The sequence below is a fragment of the Phyllobates terribilis genome, unplaced genomic scaffold (assembly GCF_046119375.1).
Source record: "Phyllobates terribilis strain yellow unplaced genomic scaffold, ASM4611937v1 Scaffold_3__8_contigs__length_932513732, whole genome shotgun sequence".
Lineage (NCBI taxonomy): Eukaryota > Metazoa > Chordata > Amphibia > Anura > Dendrobatidae > Phyllobates > Phyllobates terribilis.
In genome coordinates, this window is record NW_027362763.1 from 833,873,077 (window position 1) to 833,898,396 (window position 25,320).

The following is a 25,320-nucleotide window of genomic DNA, read 5'->3' on the forward strand; positions in this document are numbered from 1 at the left end:
TGCCTAATAATTCTGCACACAGTGTATATTATTTTGTGCTTTGCTTTATTACTGAACAGTTTAAGTGATAAGGACACTTTGCCTAATGACTTCCTTATTTATCTAAGAACTCCGTGGCTGAGGACTGTGTGCAGCCCAAAAACTTTTTATTTTATATAAGTGCCCCTTTAGGTGACCTCAGAAGTAAAACCTGTCTGGAGTGGCTCTACTGGAGGTCCAACACGGGATCTTCATGCCCTGCAGCCACCCCAGGGCCTACGTTGAGGGTTTGGGACAGGTCCCTCAAACCACCAAGTACTCTACCATGTGAGATGGACATCTTGTCTGGGAACCTCACCATAAGAGACTTGAATTCTGAGGATGCTTTGTACCTGTTTATGTTATTATGCAATGTTTAAGAAATGTGCCTCCCATAAAGGGAAGAGTTATTGCATTGTTAATGTTTACTATTGTTGTTTTAAAATGTACTTCAGCCCGGGAGTGCTGAGCTTTGCTAGGGGGGAATGTGGCGCTCAGCTGCGCTTGGTACCACAGATCCTAGAAGGGTGTATTAATGGAATATTCCACAAGAGGCCCCCATAAACATTCACACATCTTCACCTTCCACCTCAGACCAGCAGAGGGAGCCCGTTAGGGATATAAATAGGGAAGGTGGAGCTAGGCAGTTCAGTCTGTTGAGAGAGTTCCTGCAGTAGAGAAGCCTGAGCAAGGTCAGCCTGCAGTGGAGCAGAGTTCAGACTCAGCTGTAGATCAGAATTGTGAGCTTTAGGTGTGCCGACGCCATAAGAGCGGTGAAGCGCGGTAAGCTGCCGTTAGTGTGAGTAGCCTAGTGAGGGCCCGAGCGTGGCCGAAGGTGAGTGGAAAGTGAGTAGCAGTAGGGGCAGAGAAGCTTACCCAGCTCACCCCCAAACTATACCGGACATCGGGTCCGAGCTTACCGGGATCTCTACGACCCAGTAAGGCATAAGTGGAATCCCTGGAGAACTACAGGTCCCAGGTTCACCAGAGAGCTGATACGTAACAGAGCCAGGAGACACATAGGCCCCGTAAGCTGGGAGCGTGCACTCCGAGAGAAGGCCCTACCACAACGTCAGCCGGTGCAGGACAGAGATAAAGTTAGGCCTAGCTTCAGGCAGGTCAGAAACTTACTATGCAGAGGCAAGTAACAGGAGATCCTACACCCGCTCATTGGGGAGGATCCTGATATACACCCTTCACCCTACAGTGCTCCGGGACGTGCCTGAATTTCCATCAGTAAAAGGTACTGAAGTGACTATCGTGTCTGTCCCCGTTCTTGCTCTGACCCGGCTGCGTCTCGCCTGTCCTGCATCCCCCTCTCCGAACGCTGCCCTGAGGCCTAGCTCCACCTGTGGGGAGCTATACCATCGAGCTGCCTTATCACCTGCCTCAGTGGACTGCCGCAGCGCTTGTGATTCTCACCAGAAACCACAGGTGGCGTCACGAACTTTCATAAAATTAACAAACAATCCCCTTTTAAAAGCTGACCCCAGAGTATGGGCCCGGGAACCGACCATCGCAACATCCTCAAGGCCAGGCAAAGGCCCGGGTACCGAGTCGTACCCATTCCCCTGAGCGTGTCAAGGGGCTGAGAAAATTCTCCCAGAACTTTGACAGTGTTCCCCTGCCTCTGCTTGTTTAAAGTTGTATCTCTCTCGCCTGTACTCCTTGGTTGTCCAACGAAGTGTGACCTCTGCCGCCAGCGTTTTCAGATGAGAATTTTTTTAATAGTTCCACAACAAGGGCCTTCTGGTACAACCCCATTTTTGTAGACCTGTCCGCCTCAGGAATAAGAGATATAAAATTCACCTCGTAGAGTGGGTCTAAAAGTATCACCAACCAGTAATTACTGTCACCCAAAATTTTGAGATCGCGAGGGTCATGGGAAAGGCAGCGTAACATAAACTCAGCCATGCGTGCCAGACTACTAACAGGCAAGACTTCCGTGTCCTCACCAAGAGGATGACTGACCATGCTCTCCTCCTCCTCCTCTCTGTCCTCTGGCCATCCACGCTGCACAGACGGTATGACAGTTGTGCAGGTATACCGTCTATAGGGCATGAAAATAGCTCATGTTCTTCCTCCTCCTCCTCTTCCTCATTGTCCCCCAATCCACATTGGGATGAGATGAGGCTGGGCTGTGTGTAAGCACCCTGTATGGTTCCTTGCTCTATCTCATCGTGCTCCGCCTGCAATGCATCCTCTTTGATTGTGAGCAGAGAGCATTTCAGAAGACAGACAAGTGGGATTGTGATGCTAATTATGGTGTCATCCTCGTTCACCATCTTGGTGGAGTCCTCAAAGTTTTGGAGGATGGTACATATGTCTGATATCCATGTCCACTCCTGAGGTCTTATGTGTGGAGTCTGAACTGAATACCGACGGCCTTGTTGATTCTGGTACTCAATAACTGCCCTCTTCTGCTCACATATCCTTTTCAACATCTGCCGTGTAGAGTTCCAACGTGTGGGAACATCACACACCAGTCTGTAAGCTGGAAGCCGCAAATTCTGCTGAAACACGGCAAGGGCGGAGGAAGCTGTAGGTGACTTTCTAAAATGGGCACACAGGCAGTGTACTTTAACAAGCAGATCTGGCAGCTCTGGATAGGATTTAAGAAACCGCTGAACCACGAGGTTAAGCACATGGGCCAGGCATGGTACGTGTGTGAGCTCTCCTCACCTCAGAGTTGTCTCTAGGTTCCGGCCATTGTCACACATGACCATGCATGGCTGTAGGTTCAGTGGTGTGAGCCACAGATCTACCTGCTCTTTCAGAGCTGTCCACAATGCTTCAGAATTGTGTGGTTTGTCACCTAAGCAAACTAGCTTCAGCGCAGCCTGTTGGCGCTTGGCCGAGGCAGTGCTGCAGTGCTTCCAGCTTGTGATTGATGTGGTCATTTCAGAGATGGAGGCGGCGGAAGAGGAGGAGTAGGCTGAGGAGGATGAGGTGCAGGAGCTGTAGAGCTTGGGGGCAACCCTGATTGACCTAGGGCCCGCAATCTTTGGCGTCGGGAGGTCCAACTGTGTCCCGGCTTCCACTATGTTAACCCAGTGTGCCATCAGCGAGATGTACCGTCCCGGCCCACAAGCACTTGTCCAAGTGTCCGTGGTTAGGTGGACTTTCCTGGTAACTGTGTTGTTGAGGGCACGGCTAATGTTTTTGGACACGTGCTTGTGTAATGCGGGGACGGCACACCGGGAGAAATAGTGGCGGCCGGGGGCCGAGTACCAAGGGACGACCGCCGCCATCAGGTTGCGGAATGATTCCGTCTCCACAAGCCTAAAAGGCAACTCTTCGAGTGCAAGCAGTCGTGAGATGTGAGAATTTAGTAGTGTGGCCTGTGGGGCGCTGACTGCGTACTTGCGCTTGCGTTCCAAGGACTGGGGTATGGACAGCTGAACGCTGCGCTGGGACAAGGACATGGACGTGCTTCCTGATGCTGCTACTTGAGAGTGTGAAATGACAGGTGCAGGGCAGGAGGCATCTTCGCATGCACCATGAACACTGGATTGGCTTGCATGCACAACAGCGGAAGAAGCAATGGTGCCACCTGCAGACACTGTTCCTGGACCCTGGGATTCGGCCCACAAAGTCGGTTGCTTTGCTGCCATGTGCCTGATCATGCTGGTGGTGGTCAGGCTGGTCGTTTTGCCACTCCTACTGATGCTGGCCTGGCAGGTGGTGCCAATGGCCTTTTTGGGGTTATCAGCAGAGTCTTTAAAAAACAACCAGACTTGGGAAGACTTAACAGTTGCACTGGCAACTTCCTTCGTGTTGGTTTTATGGGGAACGGTTGCCTGCCTTCTGTCTGTGGCCACCACACCGCTTCTTCCTGCCTGTTGGGGTGCTCTGCTCCCCCTGTGTGCTTCTCTCCTCGCTCTGCATGTCGTCCTGCCAGGTTGTGTCAGTTACTATATTATCCACCACCTCGTCTTCCACTTCCGCACCCTGGTCCTCCTCCTGACTTTCTGGCAATTGTGTCTCATCATCGTCCTCCTCTTGTGACACTTTCCTACCGTCACCTTCATGTGACCGTGGCTGCTCAAATATTTGGGCATCGCTACATGCGATCTCCTCTTGCCTCTCTTCAAGTGGACTGGGCGAGAGGCCCTAATCTATAAATGGAAAAGTGAACAGCTCTTCAGAATGTCCAAGTGTGGGATCATTTGTCTCCGGGCACTGGGCATGGTGGGAGGAAGGAGGATCAGGGTGGGGAATATAAGGTCCAGACTCACGGCTACTGACACTTGACCGTGTGGAAGACAGAGAGGTGGTGGTGGCTAAGTGACTGGAAGCATTATCCGCTATCCAACCAAAAAACTTTTGACACTACTCTGGGTTCAATAGTGGTGTGCTGCGGTCCCCTAGGAATTGGCACAGGAAGGTCGGGCGAGAAGATGTGGTGTTGTGGCACAATTTCAGCTTGCCCACGGCCTTGGCCTCGGCCTCTGCATGTACCATCACCATCACGTCTAGTTCCCCATCCCTTGCCATGTGCCTTGTCCATTTTAAATGGAGGACAATATCTTTCACGCTCACTACAAATGACTGAATTTGGAGCGAACTTATGTGATCCATGTGACGGAGAAAATACAGTTTTAATTACCTGGCCTGTAGGTAACTATTTCTGGTGTCAATTGCTTCACTGACACGCTGAAACAAATTTTTAATGGAGGTCAGAAATGGCAGTATTTTCTGAAAACATATATGTGATCCGTGTGATGGAGAAAACACAGTTTCAAATACCTGGCCTCTAGGTAACTATTTTGAACAGCAAATTGGTGTCAAAAACTTTGCTGACACAGTGAAAAAGAATTTGAATGGAGGCCAAAATTGGCAGTATTTTCTGAAAATGTATATGTGATCCGTGTGACGGAGAAAACACAGTTTTAAATACCTGGCCTGTAAGTAACTATTTTGAACAGTAATCTAGTGTCAATTGCTTTACTGACACACTGAAACTAATTTTTAATGGAGGTCAGAAATGGCAGTATTTTTTGAAAACGTATATCTGATCCGTGTGATGGAGAAAACACAGGTTTGAATACCTGGCCTGTAGGTTACTATTTTGAACAGCAATCTGGTGTCAATTGCTTCACTGACACACTGAAACAAATTTTTAATGGAGGTCAGAAATGGCAGCATTTTCTGAAAACGTATATGTGATCCGTGTGGCGGAGAAAACACAGTTTTAAATACCTGGCCTGTAGGTATCTATTTTGAACAGCAAACTGGTGTCAAAAATTACACTGAAACAGTGAAAAAAAATTTGAATGGAAGCCAAAAATGGCAGTATTTTCTGAAAATGTATATATGAACCGTGTGATGGAGAAAACACAGTTTTAAATACCTGGCCTGTAGGTAAGTATTTTGAGCAGCAATCTGGTGTCAATTGCTTCACTGACACACTGAAACAAATTTTTAATGGAGTTCAGAAATGGCAGCATTTTCTGAAAACTTATATGTGATCTGTGTGACGGAGAAAACACAGTTTTAAATACCTGGCCTGTAGGTAAGTATTTTGAACAGCAATCTGGTGTCAATTGCTTCACTGACACACTGAAACAAATTTTTAATGGAGGTCAGAAATGGCAGTATTTTCTGAAAACGTATATGTGATCCATGTGACGGAGAAAACACAGTTTTAAATACCTGGCCTGTAGGTAACTATTCTGAACAGCAATCTGGTGTCAAAAACGTTGCTGACACACTGAAAAAAAAATTTAATGGAGGCCAGAAATGGCAGTATTTTCTGAAAACGTATATGTGATCCGTGTGACGGAGAAAACACAGTTTTAAACACCTGGCCTGTAGGTAACTATTTTGAACAGCAATCTAGTGTCAATTGCTTCACTGACACACTGAAACAACTTTTTAATGGAGGTCAGAAATGGCACTATTTTCTGAAAATGTATATGATCCGTGTGACGGAGAAAACACAGTTTTAAGTACCTGGCCTGTGGGTAACTATTTTGAACAGCAATCTGGTGTCAATTGCTTCTCTGACACACTGAAAAAAAAATTTAATGAAGGTCAGAAATGGCAGTATTTTCTGAAATGGTATATGTGATCCATGTGATTGAGAAAACACAGTTTTAAATACCTGGCCTGTAGGTAACTATTTTGAACAGCAAACCGGTGTCCAAAACATCGCTGACACAGTGAAAAAAAATTTGAATGGCAGTATTTTCTGAGAACGTATATGTGATCCGTGTGACGGAGAAAACACAGTTTTAAATACCTGGCCTGTAGGTAACTATTTTGAACTGTAATCTGTTGTCAATTGCTTCACTGACACACTGAAACAAATTTTTAATGGAGGTCAGAAATGGCAGTATTTTCTGAAAACGTATATGTGATCCGTGTGATGGAGAAAACACAGTTTTAAATACCTAGCCTGTAGGTAACTTTTTTTGAACAGCAATCTGGTGTCAATTGCTTCACTGACACACTGAAACAAATTTTTAATGGATGTCAAAAATGGCAGTATTTTCTGAAAACATATATGTGATCCATGTGAATGAGAAAACACAGTTTTAAATATCTGGCCTGTAGGTAACTATTTTGAACAGCAATCTGGTGTCAATTGCTTCACTGACACACTGAAACAAATTTTTAATGGAGTTTAGAAATGGTAGCGTGTCACCCCAGGCCTGGATGCCACAAATATTAAAGGCTGCTTCTGAGAGCAGGAGGGAGGTTCCCTGGTCAGGGACAATTAGCATACAGCACCTCCTGTCCCAGGCCAGTAGGGGGAGCTGGCTGCCCCTATAAAAGCTGGAACTGGGGGCAGGGTTAGAGAGAATTGGACGACCTAGCTCAGGACTGAGACTAGTCCCAGGGAAGGAGGGACAGTTGAGCTGGAGCTGAGGAGTCCGGGAGGCAGAGGAGAAGCTGCAAGCCAGGGACAGAGGCGACGAGAGCCGGTCCTGGCTGAGAGGACTACACTACGGACATTGGGGTCCGAGGCTGTCAGGGTTGCAAGCCCGGCAACAGAAAACCAACTCGTGAGGGATTTCAGGTCCCTTGGCCTAAGACGCCTGGAGGCTCCGCCACACAGAGGGACCAGTACAGCACGGAGAGGCAAAAGGTACCTAAGGCCCGAGTTGCAAGCCATACAGGCGAAGTACACGGCCAGCTCAGGGACGTGGGCTATCACACCACGAAAAGGGGGATAGTCAGCAAGGGCAGAGAGAGAGAACGGTAGGCCTTCATACTCACCCTGACCAGTGGGGCTCGCCCGAATGTTCTCAGACACCCAGGCCCATTCCTACCCAGTACTCCTGTTGGGTCTTTAGAAATACCTGCAATAAAGACCCTGGACTGTTTGAAGCGGTCTCTGAACTCTTATTATTGCGGCCTGCAATATCACCCCCAGCATTCACATACACTGCCCTGAGGCTACACTCTTCCCGTGGGGAGTTATCCTATCCCTGTGCTGCATACCAACATCAGCCTCAGCGGTCTGCCTTGCAGCGGCGGTCATCCCTGACCGCAATCCACGGGTGGCATAGTCGGACATTCAAAACCCTACAAATAGACTGCCACAGCATTTGGTCTGACCACACTGAGCCACGGGATCGGGTTGCCACTACTACCCCCAACATTGCACTGAAGCCCGGTTCCGAGTGCCCACGGCCAGGGGGCGAGTCAGTAGTATTTTCTGAAAATGTATATGTAATCTGTGTGACGGAGAAAACACAGTTTTAAATACCTGCCCTGTAGGTAACTATTTTGAACAGCAAACCGGTGTCAAAAACACCGTGAAAAAAAATTTGAATGGAGGCAAAAAATGGCAATATTTTCTGATTGCTTTTGAACCAAAAAAAATTATTCCTGGCCCCTGAGACCTGGGCCTATTTCTAGAAATATCTAACAGCAGCAGAAAGCAGAACTGGAATGGAGCCTATTGTGCTATGTGCACTGCAGTCTGCTATATACACTGCCTGCATGATATCTCCGCAGATGGATTAGTCCTCAGAAGGACTGTTAGTTTAGATGGATATGTGTAATGTACGTGTTTTCTTCCTACACTACCTAATACACAAGCAAATCTCTCACCAGCTCAGCAGCACCTCTTCCTACTCTGCCTGATTCCGGAGTGACTGTGACAAGCATGGCGGTGCCCGGTCTGATATAGACCCGATGACGCTGTGCAGCCACCATGGCTGCGGCATTGCAGTGAGTGGCAGGCAATCCCTGCATGTTGATTGGTGCTCTAAAGAGCGCTAAACATGCAGGGAGGGGACCCGAGCATCCACCCGAGCATCTCACAAGTACTCAGAGAGCTCCGAGCATCTCGAGTACTGAGATTCTCAGGCGAGTACCGAGTACTTGCGAGTATGCTCGCTCGTCACTAGTAACTATATGCCATTGTGTGGCACCCCAGGGGTCTGGTTTCCACAGTAACAGCAATGTTATGTCTGAGAGCAGGTGGGAGGTCTCTTGGTCAGGGATCCGGTGCATGCCACACCTCCTGCCCAGTCCTGGGAGGGGAAGAACTTCCCCTATATAAACCTAGGGCTGAGGCAGGGTTAGTGAGTAGAGAAGAAGTAGAGACAGAGAAGAGAAGCAGATATAGGAAAAGAACATCAGGAGCTCTGTGGGAGCAGTGCTATAAGGAGTCAGGGGCTGGCAGCTGCAGAGCTCGCCCTGACTGAGAAGCTATCACCGGACCCAGAGTCCGAGGCTGTGGGGACTAATCTTTACCCAGCAGCAGAAACCGCCCGGCAGGGGATTTCAGGTCCTCTGGCCAAGAAACCCGAAGGCACGGTCACACGCGTGGGACCAGCACCGCCGTCGTGGAGCGGACGCCACTAGAAGGCCCCGAGCCACCGGCCATACGGGTGAGCACCACACGGTACACTCAGGGACGTGGGCTACTTATACCCGCCTCTAGCAAGGTAGCCAGAAGAGTACAGTCAGTTTGGGAGGCCTACACCTCCGCCTGGCCAGGGGAGATCCCATCTGCTCAAGGACTGACCAGGCCCCGATCGCTAGCCAGTACTCCAGGAGGGTCTATCTTTATCACCAGTAAAGACCCTGAATTACACCGCATCGTCTCTGAGTGATTCCTGCTACCCCATCATCCACGTCGGCTGCCCTGAGGCCATACCCCTCCCGTTGGGGGTGATACTATCACGCGGCACAATCCTACCACCGGCCTCAGTGGTCTGCCCTGCAGCGGTTGCTCCTTCGCTGCATTCAACGGGTGGCGTAGTCGTCCAACATCTACCGCTAATACAGCGCCACTTAGTCTGACTCCCTGGGCACGGACCGGGTCACCGCCACGAGACTACAACCCTCAACAGATCCGGCTCCGGGTAAGCTCCCGCGTGCGCAACGCTGCGCGACACAGGCCCAGGGGTGCGTCAACTTTTGGCGTAGTCGGCAGGATTTCGTGCCCGCAACCACCGGGTACTGCGTGCCTGAAAAAGACTGTTCAAACTTACCAGTGGTGAAGATTCCCGCCATCCGGCGCCATCTTCTGTCTTCTTCCCGCCATCCGCGAAGTTTTCCCGCCATCCGGCGCCATCTTCTGCCTTCTTCCCGCCATCCGTGGAGTTTTCCCGCCGTTGGACGCCATCTTGAAGACGCCGCGCGGGAAGAAGAGGGGCGTGGACTCCGAAAGCGCGCGAGAACTGAAGCCCCGCCTCACGTCCGGACGTTGCGTAAGGTCCTGGAAGGAGCCCAGCAGACGCCGACGTCACAGGAGCGCGACGGAAGGTCCTCAACCCTGACGATCCACTGCGGAGCCGCGGCCTACGGAAGAGGATCATCGCAAGGTAGGCCACGGTCCACTAGGGGGGAGAAGGATGTCGGATACGGAGGAGAGCTTCACCGCTTCAACCCCCGCCAGCGCCACCGCTGTTGCGGTCATGCCTTTCACCATACCCTATATCCCGGGGGCAGCCTGGCTACCCCAGTACTCAGGGGAGTCACATACCCTGCATGACTTTAGAGAAAAGCTGGATAGCCTCTTCCAGGTGTATCCCCTCACAGAGGAGCAAAAAGTGAGCATCCTGGTGGCCCAATTAACCGGGGCAGCCCAAAGGGAGGTAAAGTCCTGGCCACCTGGGAGGAGGACTGTCGCAGAGATACTAACCCGGCTGAGGGACACCTTTGATACCCGCACCTCAGCCGAGATCAAGCTTAGATTCTACGGGTGCAAACAGCGGGCACATGAGAGTATAAGGGACTATGCCCTGAACCTACAAGAGGCCCTGAGAGCCATTAAGCAGACCGACCCTGACGGCGTGGGAGACGAGGACAGGCTGTTGACTGAACAATTTATAGAGGGTTTATATTGCAATGCCCACCGAACCCAGTTGCGGGCAATGGCCTTACAGGACCCTCATCTGGGATTTGCACAGTTCAAGGACAGAGCCATCTGGGTGCTCCGAGAACCAGCACCAGGTGGCGTTGTGACCCACAGACGCCCCACTACCACTTACCACCAGGAGGCGGCGCCCTTGTCGGCAGGGCCTGTGGGAGCTGATGCGCAGGCTTTGAACAATGACCCGGCTCCAGACCTGCACCATCAGGTCCAAGAGCTAGCTAAAAGCGTTGCTGCGCTAACCCGAACTGTGCAGTCTTTACAGGTTTCCACTCCAGGGAAGATCCAGCTGGCATCCGGACCGGAGGACATCCCGTGGCGTCGACCAAGGAGGACCCCACCGGCCAGAGGAAGACCCAGCGACCGATACAACGAGGACGGACAACCCATCTGCCGCCGCTGCAATCAACCCGGACATATGGCAAGGTACTGTCCTTTAAACTGGCACAACCTGGGGTAGAGGGCCAACCCCCAGGAAAAAGATCATCAGGCCCATCGAACTGGCGCGACAGATATGTGGGAGGACGTCCAGTCTTGCCTGTGGTACTGGATGGCATCCCTATGAGTGCCCTATTGGACACCGGGTCACAGGTCACCACTATCCCGTACGTGCTCTTCAAGCAGTACTGGAATGACTCGGATATCACCCGCTACCCTGACGACGACTTGAGTATCATCGCCAGCAATGGTCAGCCCGTGCCACAGATTGGATTTAAAGAGGTGACCATTAAAATCGGTAGAGTTGAACTGGCAGCACAGGGACTGATCATTGTAGACATTGATAAACACGAGAGTCACCCAAAGATAACTCTAGGAACTAATGTAATTGAAAATTGTCTTGCAGAGGTGATTTTCCTCTTACAACAGGTTGCCAAGAACGCCAGCTCCGGCCAGCAGCGAGTGCTTCAGAAAGAGATCCGGGCACTGATGCGACGGCAACAGATAGAACTTTCCGGTGGTGAGATTGGTAGCGTAAGAATGTGTGACCCTTTCCCTATTGCCATGCCCCCAAAAAGTGAAATGATGATTTGGTGCCGGGCAGCTATTGGTCTGAGAGGTAGAGATTACCAGGCAATGGTAGAACCAGTTTACTCAGACAGTAGGCCCACCATTTTGACAGCACGGGGGATGGTCAATGTACGCCATGGGAGGGTGCCCGTTCGCATAATAAATATCGGGAAGAGGGAAGTGTACCTGCCCCGGTATGCCACGCTAGCCAAATTGTATACCATCAATCAAAATTCCATACAGTCCGTGGAGCCCTTGCCTCCATCTTCCCCGGAGGAAGGTAACGGCTCTAAGGAAACAATGGAGGACTGGTGTCAGCAACTACATTTGGGTACTGACTCCACTCCCTCACACCAGAAACAGGGAGTCTATCGGGTGGTTCAAGAGTACGAGAGAGTGTTTAGTAAACACCCGTTAGACTTCGGGCGAGTCAAAGGGGTAGAACACCACATCCCCACGGGAGACCATCTTCCCATAAAAGAGAGGTATCGACCCGTACCCCCTGCACACTACCAACACGCCAAGGGGATGCTTAGGGACATGAAGGAGGCTGGGGTGATCAGGGATAGCTGTAGCCCCTGGGCAGCTCCACTAGTCTTAGTCAAAAAGAAAGACAACACCATGAGGATGTGTGTAGATTACCGGAAAATTAACCGTATCACACACAAGGATGCGTACCCCTTACCAAGGATAGAGGAGTCTTTGGCTGCTTTAAGATCTGCTAACTTCTTCTCTACCTTGGATCTCACTAGCGGGTACTGGCAGGTTCCTGTAGCAGAGGCGGACCGGGAGAAGACCGCATTCACCACCCCGATGGGACTTAGCGAGTTTACCTGCATGCCGTTCGGACTCTGCAACGCACCGGGAACCTTCCAACGATTAATGGAGTGCTGTCTGGGCCACAGAAACTTCGAGACGGTCCTGTTGTACCTGGACGATGTCATCGTATATTCCAAGACTTATGAGGACCACCTGAAACACCTGGCGGAAGTGTTCGAAGCTCTGGCAAGCTACGGCTTAAAGGTAAAACCCTCCAAGTGTCACCTCTTGAAACCAAAGGTGCAGTACCTGGGACACATGGTGAGCGCTGACGGAGTGGCTCCCGACCCTGATAAGATCACCGCAATTAAGGAATGGCCAAGTCCCTCCAGTGTAAAGGAAGTGTGGCAGTTCCTCGGGTTGGTAGGCTATTACCGCAGATTCATCCCCGGTTTCACCAAAAAGGCAGCTCCTATGCAGGACCTCCTGATAGGCCAATCCCGGAAGGCCAAGAACCAGAAGCCGCCCTTCAAATAGGAGAAGTTAGAAGAAGAGTCCTTCCGCCAGCTGAAGATGGCCCTCACGGGGGATGAAATCCTGGCGTACCCTGATTACAGCCAGCCCTTTATCCTCTACACCGACGCAAGTAACATCGGGCTAGGAGCCGTACTGTCCCAGATCCAGCAGGGGAAAGAACGAGTATTCGCTTACGCTAGCCGAAAACTGCGACCCACCGAAAGAAACCCTGAGAATTACAGCTCATTTAAGCTAGAGTTCCTGGCAGTGGTGTGGGCAGTCACCGAACGCTTTAAGCACTACCTCGCTTCTTCCCGGTTCACCGTGTACACGGATAACAACCCGTTGACACACCTGGACACGGCAAGACTCGGTGCCGTAGAGCAGAGATGGATGGCCCGTCTGTCCAACTACGAGTTCACAATCAAATACCGGGCAGGACGCTCCAATACCAACGCGGACGCCCTGTCCAGGATGCCAAACCTACCGGACGTAGGAGAAGATCCAGAGGGACTGGAAGAAGTCGAACTCCCCGCGTTCCACCGTCATGGGACTATCCAGTATTCCCATCGGGTAAGGAGTAAGCAAGCCGCTACGTTTAACCCCTTGCCTCACTACAACTGGGAGGAAACGCAAGACAGTGACCCTGCCGTCCGGCTGGTAAAGGAGATGCTGACTCGGCCAGAGGCTCGCCTTGACCCAGACGCTCCGGAGGAAGCCAAGCAACTGTGGGCTGAGAAGAGTCGACTGTTCCTTTACAAGGGGAAGTTGTGCCGCAGAATGGTTAACTCCCGGACGCATGAACTAATCTGGCAAGTAGTGGTGCCACGGAGAGACGCAGCCATGGTGATGGAGGCATACCACGACGGGGCTGGACACTTCGGATGGAAGAAGCTGGAGTTCCTGCTGCGTGGGCGGTTCCACTGGGTAGGCATGAGGGGAACCATCGAGAGGTGGTGCAGAGACTGTGGCCCGTGCAACCTAAGAAGGAAGGACCGTGCCAGCCAGAAGACTCCCCTGCAGTCCATCGTCACCCGGCAGCCGTTGGAACTGGTAGCCTTGGATCATGTAAAACTGACCCCAAGCAGAAGTGGCTACGTCTACGCGTTAACCATTGTGGATCATTACTCCCGGTTCTTGGTTGTCGTCCCCGTTAAGGACTTAACGGCTCAAACAGCAGCTAGAGCCTTCCAGCAGCACTTCTGCCGTCCACAAGGGTACCCGGACCAAGTGCTGACGGACCAGGGACCTGCCTTTGAAGCGGAGGTCTTCCAGGAATTCTGCAATCTGTATGGCTGCCGGAAGATAAGGACGACACCCTATCATCCGCAAACTAATGGACTTTGTGAGAAAATGAACCAGGTGGTAATGGATCTCCTGAAAACGTTGCCCCTGGAAGAACGCAGTCTGTGGCCTGAGAAGCTGCCCGATCTAGTGGACCTATACAACCACATCCCGGTAGGTTCCACCAACTGTACCCCGGCTTACCTAATGAGGGCGAGACCTGGTAAGTTACCTGTTGACCTGGAAATGGGAGTCCTGACACCCGAGGACACTTCACCAGAAGCAGACTGGGACACAGAGAGGCAGCGGCAGTACAGGAAAGTACAGGAGAGCGTGGAGCGAAGTCTCTGTCAGGCTAGGGAAAGACAAGAGAAAACTTACAACCAGTATGCTCCCGCTGTTCCCCTGGTACCCGGAGAGCAGGTCTTGAAGAGGAAAAGACGGCTCCACAAGTTGGACGACCAGTGGGAGAAGGACCCGTACACCGTACTGCCCTCAAGCCACGAGAACCCGAAAGTCTGTACCATCAGTAAAGACGGAGGGGAGACCATAGCCATTGTATCCCGGGACCACCTGAAGAAGTGTCCTGAACAGCTACGGAACCCTGAAGAGGAACAAGAAGACCATCGACCCGTAGAGGAAAGGGAAGATATGGTTAGTACTGTGCTCGGAGACTTCCCTCGGTCCTGGACTCAAGTCAATGGTGCAGTTGTGGTACCCGTCCTCACGTTCCTCCAACCAGCATCCCAAGTGCCTACGGAGCAACAGGTAGAGCTGGAAGAGCAGCCGGTCCAGGAGGCAGAAGACTCCACACAAGCAGAACAGGAGGATCAACCCTCTGCTTATAGTGAGCCTGCCGTACCCCTAGTGAGCCAAAGAGCCGGTAGACAGCTGCCCAGTTTACCCTTGACAGCTCCTACACCCTGTAGTTCAGGGCTAGACAGTCAGCTCCGTAGGTCCACTAGGGCCACTAGAGGCCAGTTACCCGCACGTTGGAGGATTTGAAGTGTATAAATTGTTTTATTTGTGGTTACCTGTTTTTCTTGTTGCTTGTGTATAATTATGTGTTTCTAGTTATTTATAGGAGTCCTTGGTGGATTTACCGGGAATCCTTGTACATGGCTGGAGCGTAACCTAGGAATGGACTAAAGACTGTTAAGGACTCGGGGCAGGACAGACCCCTACCTGGTTACGTCTCCCTGTTTTGGTGAAATGGACACCTTGCTTTTCTTCAAAAACTGCACCCGGTTGCGGACACGCCGTGACCATCTTTATATGTTTTTCTTATTGTACTATTATTGTTTATACCTTGTTATGTTTAAAAATATGTTTAGTCCCGGAGTACTAAATTTCACTAGGGGGGAATGTGGCACCCCAGGGGTCTGGTTTCCACAGTAACAGCAATGTTATGTCTGAGAGCAGGTGGGAGGTCTCTTGGTCAGGGATCCGGTGCATGCCACACCTCCTGCCCAGTCCTGGGAGGGGAAGAACTTCCCCTATATAAACCTAGGGCTGAGGCAGGGTTAGTGAGTAGAGAAGAAGTAGAGACAGAGAAGAGAAGCAGATATAGGAAAAGAACATCAGGAGCTCTGTGGGAGCAGTGCTATAAGGAGTCAGGGGCTGGCAGCTGCAGAGCTCGCCCTGACTGAGAAGCTATCACCGGACCCGGAGTCCGAGGCTGTGGGGACTAATCTTTACCCAGCAGCAGAAACCGCCCGGCAGGGGATTTCAGGTCCTCTGGCCAAGAAACCCGAAGGCACGGTCACACGCGTGGGACCAGCACCGCCGTCGTGGAGCGGACGCCACTAGAAGGCCCCGAGCCACCGGCCATACGGGTGAGCACCACACGGTACACTCAGGGACGTGGGCTACTTATACCCGCCTCTAGCAAGGTAGCCAGAAGAGTACAGTCAGTTTGGGAGGCCTACAACTCCGCCTGGCCAGGGGAGATCCCATCTGCTCAAGGACTGACCAGGCCCCGATCGCTAGCCAGTACTCCGGGAGGGTCTATCTTTATCACCAGTAAAGACCCTGAATTACACCTCATCGTCTCTGAGTGATTCCTGCTACCCCATCATCCACGTCGGCTGCCCTGAGGCCATACCCCTCCCGTTGGGGGTGATACTATCACGCGGCACAATCCTACCACCGGCCTCAGTGGTCTGCCCTGCAGCGGCAGCTCCTTCGCTGCATTCAACGGGTGGCGTAGTCGTCCAACATCTACCGCTAATACAGCGCCACTTAGTCTGACTCCCTGGGCACGGACCGGGTCACCGCCACGAGACTACAACCCTCAACAGATCCGGCTCCGGGTAAGCTCCCGCGTGCGCAACGCTGCGCGACACAGGCCCAGGGGTGCGTCAATTGTCACGCTCCTCCAAGCAGCCAGATGGCACATGGCAAGATGAATGGGAAGGGGAGCACCGCCACTAGGGAAATATTAGAGGGACAACCCCTGAAACTTGCCCTGTACAACCCTGAGCTCCTTGACATCACTAGATGGGTTTTTTCACCCTGTGCAGCAATCATGTTCCTATCCCTGTCTTGCCCTTAACACGGCCCTGGCTAGTGCGTAGGGCAGCGGAAATGCTAGTCCTGTTCTATAATACAGACACAAAGGGAAACAGAGTATGATAAAAGAAAACAGCCTGCCAACGCGATTGCCACTGGGAGCTCGGCTTACGTGATAGCTGATACTCAGCTGTCACTGCCAGGAGTGGTGTCCCGGCTGTTTAACACCCTAAATCGATATCGATCACAACATTTGGGAAGCTAGGAGAGGGAGGGGGCTTTCTCTACCTTCCGATCAGAGTCCCCACGATGGTCCTCATGGCAACCTAAGGTTGTCATGATGACCTCCGGGTCTGCCAGCAATGGTCATCCGCTTAGACCATGGCAGGAGCATGGTCTAAGAGGATTCTGTCATTTAAATACTGACATGTAATGCATTGCAATGTATTATACCAGTGATCAGAGTACTAAAAGTTAAAGTCCCATAGAGGGACTAAGTAAAAAAGTAAAAAAAAAGTTAATTAAAAAAAATATATATATAAAAAAAATATACCCATAAATATGGATATTTGTGCAAAAAAGTAAATAAACAAAAAATGTACACGTTTAGTATCGCCGCATCCGGAACAACCTGATCTATAAAACTATCACACTAGTTAACCCCTTTAGTGCACACCATAAAAAAATAACTAAAAAATGTGGCAAAAAACTATGCTTTCTCATCATATCACCAAACAAAAAGTGGAATAAAATGCGATCAAAAAGTCAAATGTAAATAAAAATGGTATAGCTGAAAACGCCATCTTGTCCAGCAAAAAACAAGCCACAATACAGCTCCGTCAACGAAGAAAAAAAAGCTACAGTTCTCAGAATACAGAAATGCAAAAATAATTCTTTTTTTCTATAAAATAGATTTTATTGTGTAAAAGCAGCAAAACATAAAAATCGGAATAAAAAGCGATCAAAAATTTTATGTGCCCAAAAATGGTTCCAATAAAAACGTTAACTCGTCCTGCAAAAAAATAGCCTTCACATTACTCTGTCGCCAGAAATATTGTAAAATTATAGCTCTCAAAATATGGTGACGCAAAAACTTTATTTTGCAAAAAAAAGTGTCTTTTTGGTGTGTGATAGCAGCCAAACATAAAAAAGATATAAATCTGGTATTGCTGTAAACACACCAACCCAAAGAATAAAGACATCTAATCACTTATACCACACGAGGAATGGCGTAAATCATTGAAATACATGATTCAGACAGAACCTCCAGGAGAAAATGCCCTATAATGACGCAGATGGAAACTCTGTGGACACCGTCTGGCCTATGATCCGGCGGTGTCAGGCTTTTTAAGCGAGCATAATAGCACAGTAGGCCTCAGTTTTGTGCACTTCTGTAAAGAAGGACACCACTGAACAGAGGCCTGACAGAGTTCAGAGTAACTCTGCTGCCTCATTATATTGATCGGATCCGTGTTTCATCTGAATCACGTCATTCGGAAATTTACATGGAAACCCCAATGCAAGTGCACAGTGTAGAGCACAGGATAAATGTGATCCAAAATGTTATGTAAAATGTTCCCAATAAAAGCTTCAACTCAATCCACAAAAACAGTAATTCCCCACTCAGGTCCATCATCTGTCAATAGAAATATAGGTGGCTTCCACATTACTGGTAGCACAAAGGTTCTGGAAAAGCGCTATGGCTCTTTGCCCCCCAAAAGAAATCCAGCGAATTTTGTCCTCCCTTCTGAGCCCCAGTGTGCTTAAACCACATTTTAACGTCCACGTTTGTTATTTCTGTAGCGATGAGAGTCTGCTTAATTTAGGGGTGCATGTCTCCAGAAGCAAAAGCTGGGCATAATGTACTGGACACTACAGTGTATTGGGCACTACAACGTACTGGGCACTGCAATGTATGGGCACTACAATGGCAGATTTGCAATTTTCACTTTGCAATATCCACTGCTGCTCGGTTCTGAAAAACACTCCCAGAGTCAAAATTATCACTACACCTGTAGATAAATTCCCAGAGGGGTATAATTTCCAAAATGAGGTCACCTGAGGGGGATTCTGCTCTTCTGGCACTTAGGGATTCTGTATATGGAGTCTGCAAACTATTCTAGAAAAATCTGTGCTCCAAGAGTCAAATAGTGCTCTGCCCCTAAGCAGTGCTGTACAGCCATATATGGGGTATTTCCATGTTAAGCAGAAATTGTGTGACGCATTTTGGTGCCATTTTTACCCATTTTCTCATGTGAAAATGATAAATTTGGGACTAAAACAAAATTGTACAAAAAGCAATTGCTTTTTCTTCACTGCCTAATGGTATAAAATAGTGTTACTCACCCGTGGGGTCAATATGACCAGTACTCCCTTAGATTAATTTATTGAGGTTTAGGTTGTAAAATGGGGTCACTTACGGGGTTGTCTTGCTTTTCTGATACCTCAGGGGCTGCACCCGCAAACCATAATAGAAAAATCTGCACTATATTATTGTGCTCATTCCCTCCTGAGCTTTGCACTGTGCCTGAAAAGTAGTTCCCTATTACATGTAGGGTATTGGCGCACTCAGCAGAAATTGAACAACAAACTGTGAGGTCCATTTTTTCCTATTAGTCGTTATAAAAAATAAAAAAATTGGGAGATAAAACAAAATTATAGTCATAAAAATATAATCATTTTTTTTACAGCCTAATGGTATGGTATAAAATTGGTATGGTAATGGTATAAAATTCTGTGAGGCACATATGGTGTCAACACACTCACAACACCCCTAGATGAATTCACTGTAAAATGGGATCACTTATGTGGGTTCTGCTGTTGTGGCACCTCAGGGGCTCTGCCAATGTGACATGGCACCCTCCAAACCATTCTAGCAAAATCTGAACCCCAATATGGCGCTTCTTCCCTTCTGAGCTTTGCACTGTGCCTCAAAAGGAGTTTTCAAGCACATATGGGGCATTGGCGCACTCGGGAGAAATTGTGTAACAAATAGTACCATTCATTTTCTCCTAATATCCTTTTTGAAAACTAAAAACTTGGAGCCAAAAAAACATTTTAGTGGAAAAAAATGGTAATTTTTCATTGACTTAGCCCAATGTTATACAGTTCAGTGAATCACCTGAAGGTTAAAAATGCTTACTACACCTCTAGATGAATTCCTCGATAGGTGCAGTTTCCAAAATTGGGTCACTTTTGGGGGTTTCTGTTGCTTTGGCATTTCAGGGTCTATTCAAATGTGACATTGGCATCTGCTATCTATTCCAGCCAAAATTGTGCTCCAGAATTCAATTGCCGCTCCTTCACTTCCGAGCCCTGCTGTGTGCCTATACAGTGGTTTTCCACCACATATGAGGTATTGTTGTACTCAGGAGAAATTGCACAACAAATTATATGGTCCATTTTCTTCTGTTACCCTTGTGAAAATGTCAAATTTTGTAGGTACAATGTTTTTGTGGGAAAAATGTCATTTTTTTATTTTCACAACTCAGCGTTATAAAATTCTGTGAAGCACCTGCAGGTTTAAGGTTCTCACCACACCTCTAGATAAGTACCTTGAGGGGTGTAGTTTACAAAATGAGGTTTCCATTGTTTAGGCATATCAAACGGTCTGCAAACATGACATGGCGTCTGCTATCTTTTCCAGCCAATTTTGTATTCCAAAAGTCAAATGGTGCTCCTTCCCTTCCGAGCCTTTCTGTGTTCCTAAACAGTAGTTTTTTTTTAGCACATAAGGGGTATCGGCGTACTCAGGAGAAATTGCACTACAAATTGTATGGTCCATTTTCTCCTGTTACCCTTGTGAAAATGAAAAATTTGGAGCTAAAGCAACATTTTTGTAGGAAATGGTAACATTTTTATTTTTTTCTTCCACATTGTTTTAATTCCTGTGAAGCACCTGAAGGGTTAATAAGCTTCTTGAATGTAATTTTGAGCACTTTGAGTGGTGAAGTTTTTAAAATGATGCCAATTTTAGGTATTTTCTATCATATAGGCCCTTCAAAGTCACTTCAAATGTGATGTGGTCTCTACAAAAATAAGTTTTGTCAATTTTGTTGGAAAAATGAGAAATTGTTGATAAACTTTTAACCCTTCTAACTTCCCAACAAAAAAAATTATGTTTCAAAAATGATGTAGATGTAGAGTAGACATGTGGTAAATGTTATTTATTAACTATTCTGTGTGATACAACTATCTGGTTTAAAGGTATAAAAATTAAAAGTTTAAAAATTGTGATATTTTTTAAATTGTTGCCAAAATTCTGATATTTTCACAAATAAATGCAAAAAATATCAATCTAAATTTACCACTAACATAAAGTATAATGTATCACAAAAAATCAGTGGGATATGTTGAATTGTTCCAGAGTTATTACCTCATAAAATAACACTGGCCAGAATTGTATAATTTGGTCTGGTCAGGAAGGTGAAAACAGTCTCAGGGGAAAGGGGTTAAAATTTGAATACATCTGCTTCACCAAATTTTAGAAAAAAATATATTTGTGGTCAACAATGTAGTCATGAATTGCAAAGCTAAAAGATTTTTTTCTGCCTGGAAATTCCAAGTTTAGGACCCTGAGTTCCCCTAGAAGTGTATTAAACCACTTTTGGGCTATGAATGCAAACTTAGCCTTATAAATGTCCAAGTGACCTCAACTTATCTGGCTAGGGAAAACAGATAGTAACAGGTGGTAACTAACAGCAGAATTCAGGTGGAATCTGCGTGTCTAATCTTGGACTATTGCTACAACATTGTGTGATATTTTTTCAACACACTCTTTGCGAGGCACACAATTATGTTTACATTTCTGGATTATGGATATTTTTCCATTGTCATAAAAAAAATATGGCTTGCATGTCTCACAATGAAGAAAGCAGGCTTTATGTGACACACAAGTCTTACTTTCAGGATTTGGGCTTAGTAGCAAAATTAGGACAGATGGGTATTAAAATGCCCTCATCTTTGCAATGTCTGAAGAATTAAAAAAATGATGTTATTAAAGAGAATCTGTCAACAAGTTTTTACTACCTCATCTGAGAACAGCATCCTGAATCCAGCGGTGTGTCAGTCACTTTACTGTGTGAGGCAGTTTTAATTAAAAACTCCTTAATCTGCTACTGATATACCAGTTCTCTGAATGCTGAGCTCTGTATGACCCCACCCACACCACTGATTGACAGCTTTCTATGTAAACTGTACATAGGCAAAAAAATGCCAATCAGTGATGGGGGTGGGTTTATACACAGTTCATGAATATGGAGGATTACAGGGCAGCAGTAGTAGTAGCAGTGTAGTAATCCTCTAGTGATAATCTCATGCTGATAAAATGGTGATTTATAAAAAGCACACTAAGCAGCCAAGTAAATGACACATTGCTAGAATCAGGGTCTCTTCCCCTACATCAGATTAGGCCTACTTCTATCCTCAGATGGAATTAGCTGTGCGCTGTGAACTTCATCCCTTCTCTGGATGTGATATACCCCCTAATTTTGCTGTGCTAGTCCACATGATGTGATAGTTGCAGGGCATTATATGAGGGAGCCCACCTGGTTGTGTCTGATGTCATTAGCCCACTCTCTGTGTCTCTGTGTGAAATGTCGCTAGACTTTTTTCTCTTTTGCTGATCCTCAGGAATTGAATTGCAGATTGGTTGAATTTGCGAATTTCTGAATTTCAGGAAATTTGTCTCTATTTCATTTGTCTACAACTCGATCTGACCATCTCTAGTGTTCACACATGCTGATGAACAATTAATGACATTGTAATTTGTCATGTGTTGTTGTTCATCTGAGGTTGTATTCACTTAATTTTAATATTTTATTATATCCTAATACATAAAAACCATAAAAACATATGTTTATACTTTGGCATAATTAATCAAAGCACAAAACGCCAATCTTGACGAATCAGGGCCCTAGTTTTCTTTTCACGAATCTATCCAACGAAGCCACTTCTGCAAAAAGAACACCTAAAGATGCATACCCTTAATGATTTTACTTCTTTTCCTACTCATCTACATGCTGTCAGCATCAATATATTAACAGACACTCAATAAAAATCTCAAACAACTGCCAAAAATAAAGTACAAAAATGAATAAAATTTGGATAAAACTTGGCTGCGAAAATAGGTCGTGTTTTGGAATTGTGGATAAATCCTTTTATAGATAACAGAAGTGTTACATTCGTATCTAACTGGATGACTCATAAGATATCTATCTATCTATCTATCATCTATGTATGCTTTTTTGTTCTCAGATTTCTTGATTTATTCAATAGTGAATCATTTAATACCTTCTATGCAAATTGTCTCTTCAGCAAGGAGAAACGTTACCCCTTTAATACCTTCTAAAATGCATACATTTTCTGATCTACTTCCTTAAGAAAGTCATCCCAATCATAGCAAGTGCTCAACCATAGAGATGGGCAATGAAGATGTTTTGGGTTCATTAAAGAAAAATGTGAGAACCTGTGTAGGACTCTTTCAACCAGATTGCATTATTAGCAAACCAAGGGGTGAGGAATTGTCTCAAGAAATGAACAGTGGGTATTGGGCACAACAAAATAAAGTACTTCCATCAAAGTTTTTATCCTCTGAATATATTGCAATCATCATATTTTATGGTACTGTGAACTTACAATTGCTTATTTTGCCCTTCTACCCAGTTAATACCACATCAACATAGTTCAATATGTCTTATAGTTTTTACATCCCATCTGTTTTACTGACCCGTGTTACAGATATCTTTAATTAGTGACCATATATTGTAAGAAAACAAAGTTTTCAATATCTCCTAAGTGCACATTTTGATCAAATTGTGAGCACACTTACCACAAAAAGCCAAGCCTTTATGAAAGGTACCCTACACAAAAGTTTCACCTCTCTCATTGGACTATGTCTACAAAATGAACTCAGAGTAGGTAGGTCTTGAACAGATGAGGGGCGTACATGACCAACTGCACAATGAAAAAACAAACAAATAATAGTGATGGAGAAGGAGAATATAATGTCTCAAGGAGGCACTAAATGGTAGCACATTGAGAAATTGTTGGTCAATAAAACATAGGTGTACTATACAGGGTCACAGTAGAATCAAAGTAAGTATTTGGACTATGTTTTGGACACCTTAAAAGATGCATTTTGGATTTTGCACATAAATACACAATTGTGTCTTAGTTTATGTTATTATATTAAAAAGAGATTTCAGTTTTTGTCCTCATTCATTAGGTTTCATACTCCTAATTCACATACTAGAAGACACAAACATACAGTGACTTGTAAAAGTATTCACCCCTTTGCATCTTTCACATTTTGAATTGGAATTTCACTGTTTTCTTTTGAGGGTTTGCATCAGTTCATGTAAAGAACATGCCTACAACTGTGAATATTTTGTTTTCTTTTTATTGTAAAGCAAACAACAAATAGGACAAAATAACTGAAAACTTCAGTGTGCATAACTATTCACCCCCTAAAGTCAGTACTTTGTAGAGCCTCCTTTTGCGGCAACTACAGCTGCAATTTGTTTTGAATAAGATTCTATGAGCTTTCCACATCTTGCCACTGGGATTCTTGGCCATTCCTCAAGCCAAAACTGCTCCAGCTCCTCCAAGCTAGGTGGTTTCCTCTAGTGAACAGCAATCTTCAAGTCTGACCAAAGATTCTCAATTGGATTAAGGTCTGGGCTTTGACTAGGCCACTCCAAAACATTTACAGGTTTTCCCTTAAACTATGTGAGTGTTGCTTTAGCAACATGCTTTGGGTCATTGTCTTTTTTGGTAGGTGAACCTCCATCCCAGTCTCAAATCACTGACAGATTGAAATAGATTTTGCTCAAGAATCTCCCTGTATTTTGCACCATCCATCATCCCCTCGACTCAGACCATTTTCCCTGTCCCTGCTGCTGAAAAACATCCCCACAGCATGATGCTGCCACTATCATGTTTCACTATGAGGATGGTTTTCTTGGGGTGACGAGCTGTGTTGGTTTGGTTCCAGACATAGAGTTTACCTTGGTAGCCAACAAGTTAAATTTTGGTCTCATCTGACCACAGCACCTTCCTTCATACATTTGGGGAATCTACTGCATGTTGTTTGGAAAACTCAAAATGAGCCTTACAATTTTTGTGTGTAAGTAAAGACTTTTTGTATACCCACTCTTCCATAAAAGCCACCTCTATGGAGTATATGGCTTATTGTGGATGTATGCTTCTTCAGGGTTACATTTAGTCTGTGTGCTGCCTCTCTGATTAGTGCCCTCCTTGCCTGGGCTGAGCGCTTTGTTGGGCAGCCCTCTCTTGGCAGCTTTGTTGTGGTACCATGTTCTTTCCATTTGATGAAATGGATTTTTTTGTGTTACGGGGGATCATCAGAGATTGGGATATTTTTTTTATAACACAACCCTGACTTGTACTTCTCAACAACTTTGTCCCTGACTTGTTTGGAGATCTCCTTGGTCTTCATGGTGCGGTTTGGTTAGTGGTGCCTCTTGCTTAATGGTGTTGCAACCTCTGTGGCCTTTCAGAAAAGGTGTGTGTATACTGATAGACTATGTGACACTTAGATTGCACACAGGTGGACTTCCTTTCACTATGCATGTGACTTATGAAGGTAATTGCTTGCACCAAACATTTTTGGGGGCTTCATAGCAAAAGGGGTGAATACATATGCACATGCAAATTTTCAGTTATTTGATCCAATAAATTTAATTTATGCCTATATTTTCTGACTTTACTTCACCAACTTACACTATTTAGTGCTGATGCATCACACACAAATGAGATTACAAAAATATTGTAAAGGTGGTGCATATTTTCTCAAGCCACTGTAAGAAAACCCTTGAAATGAAATGTGAGGAATATGCAATATCTTCATATTTATGATAATTTGT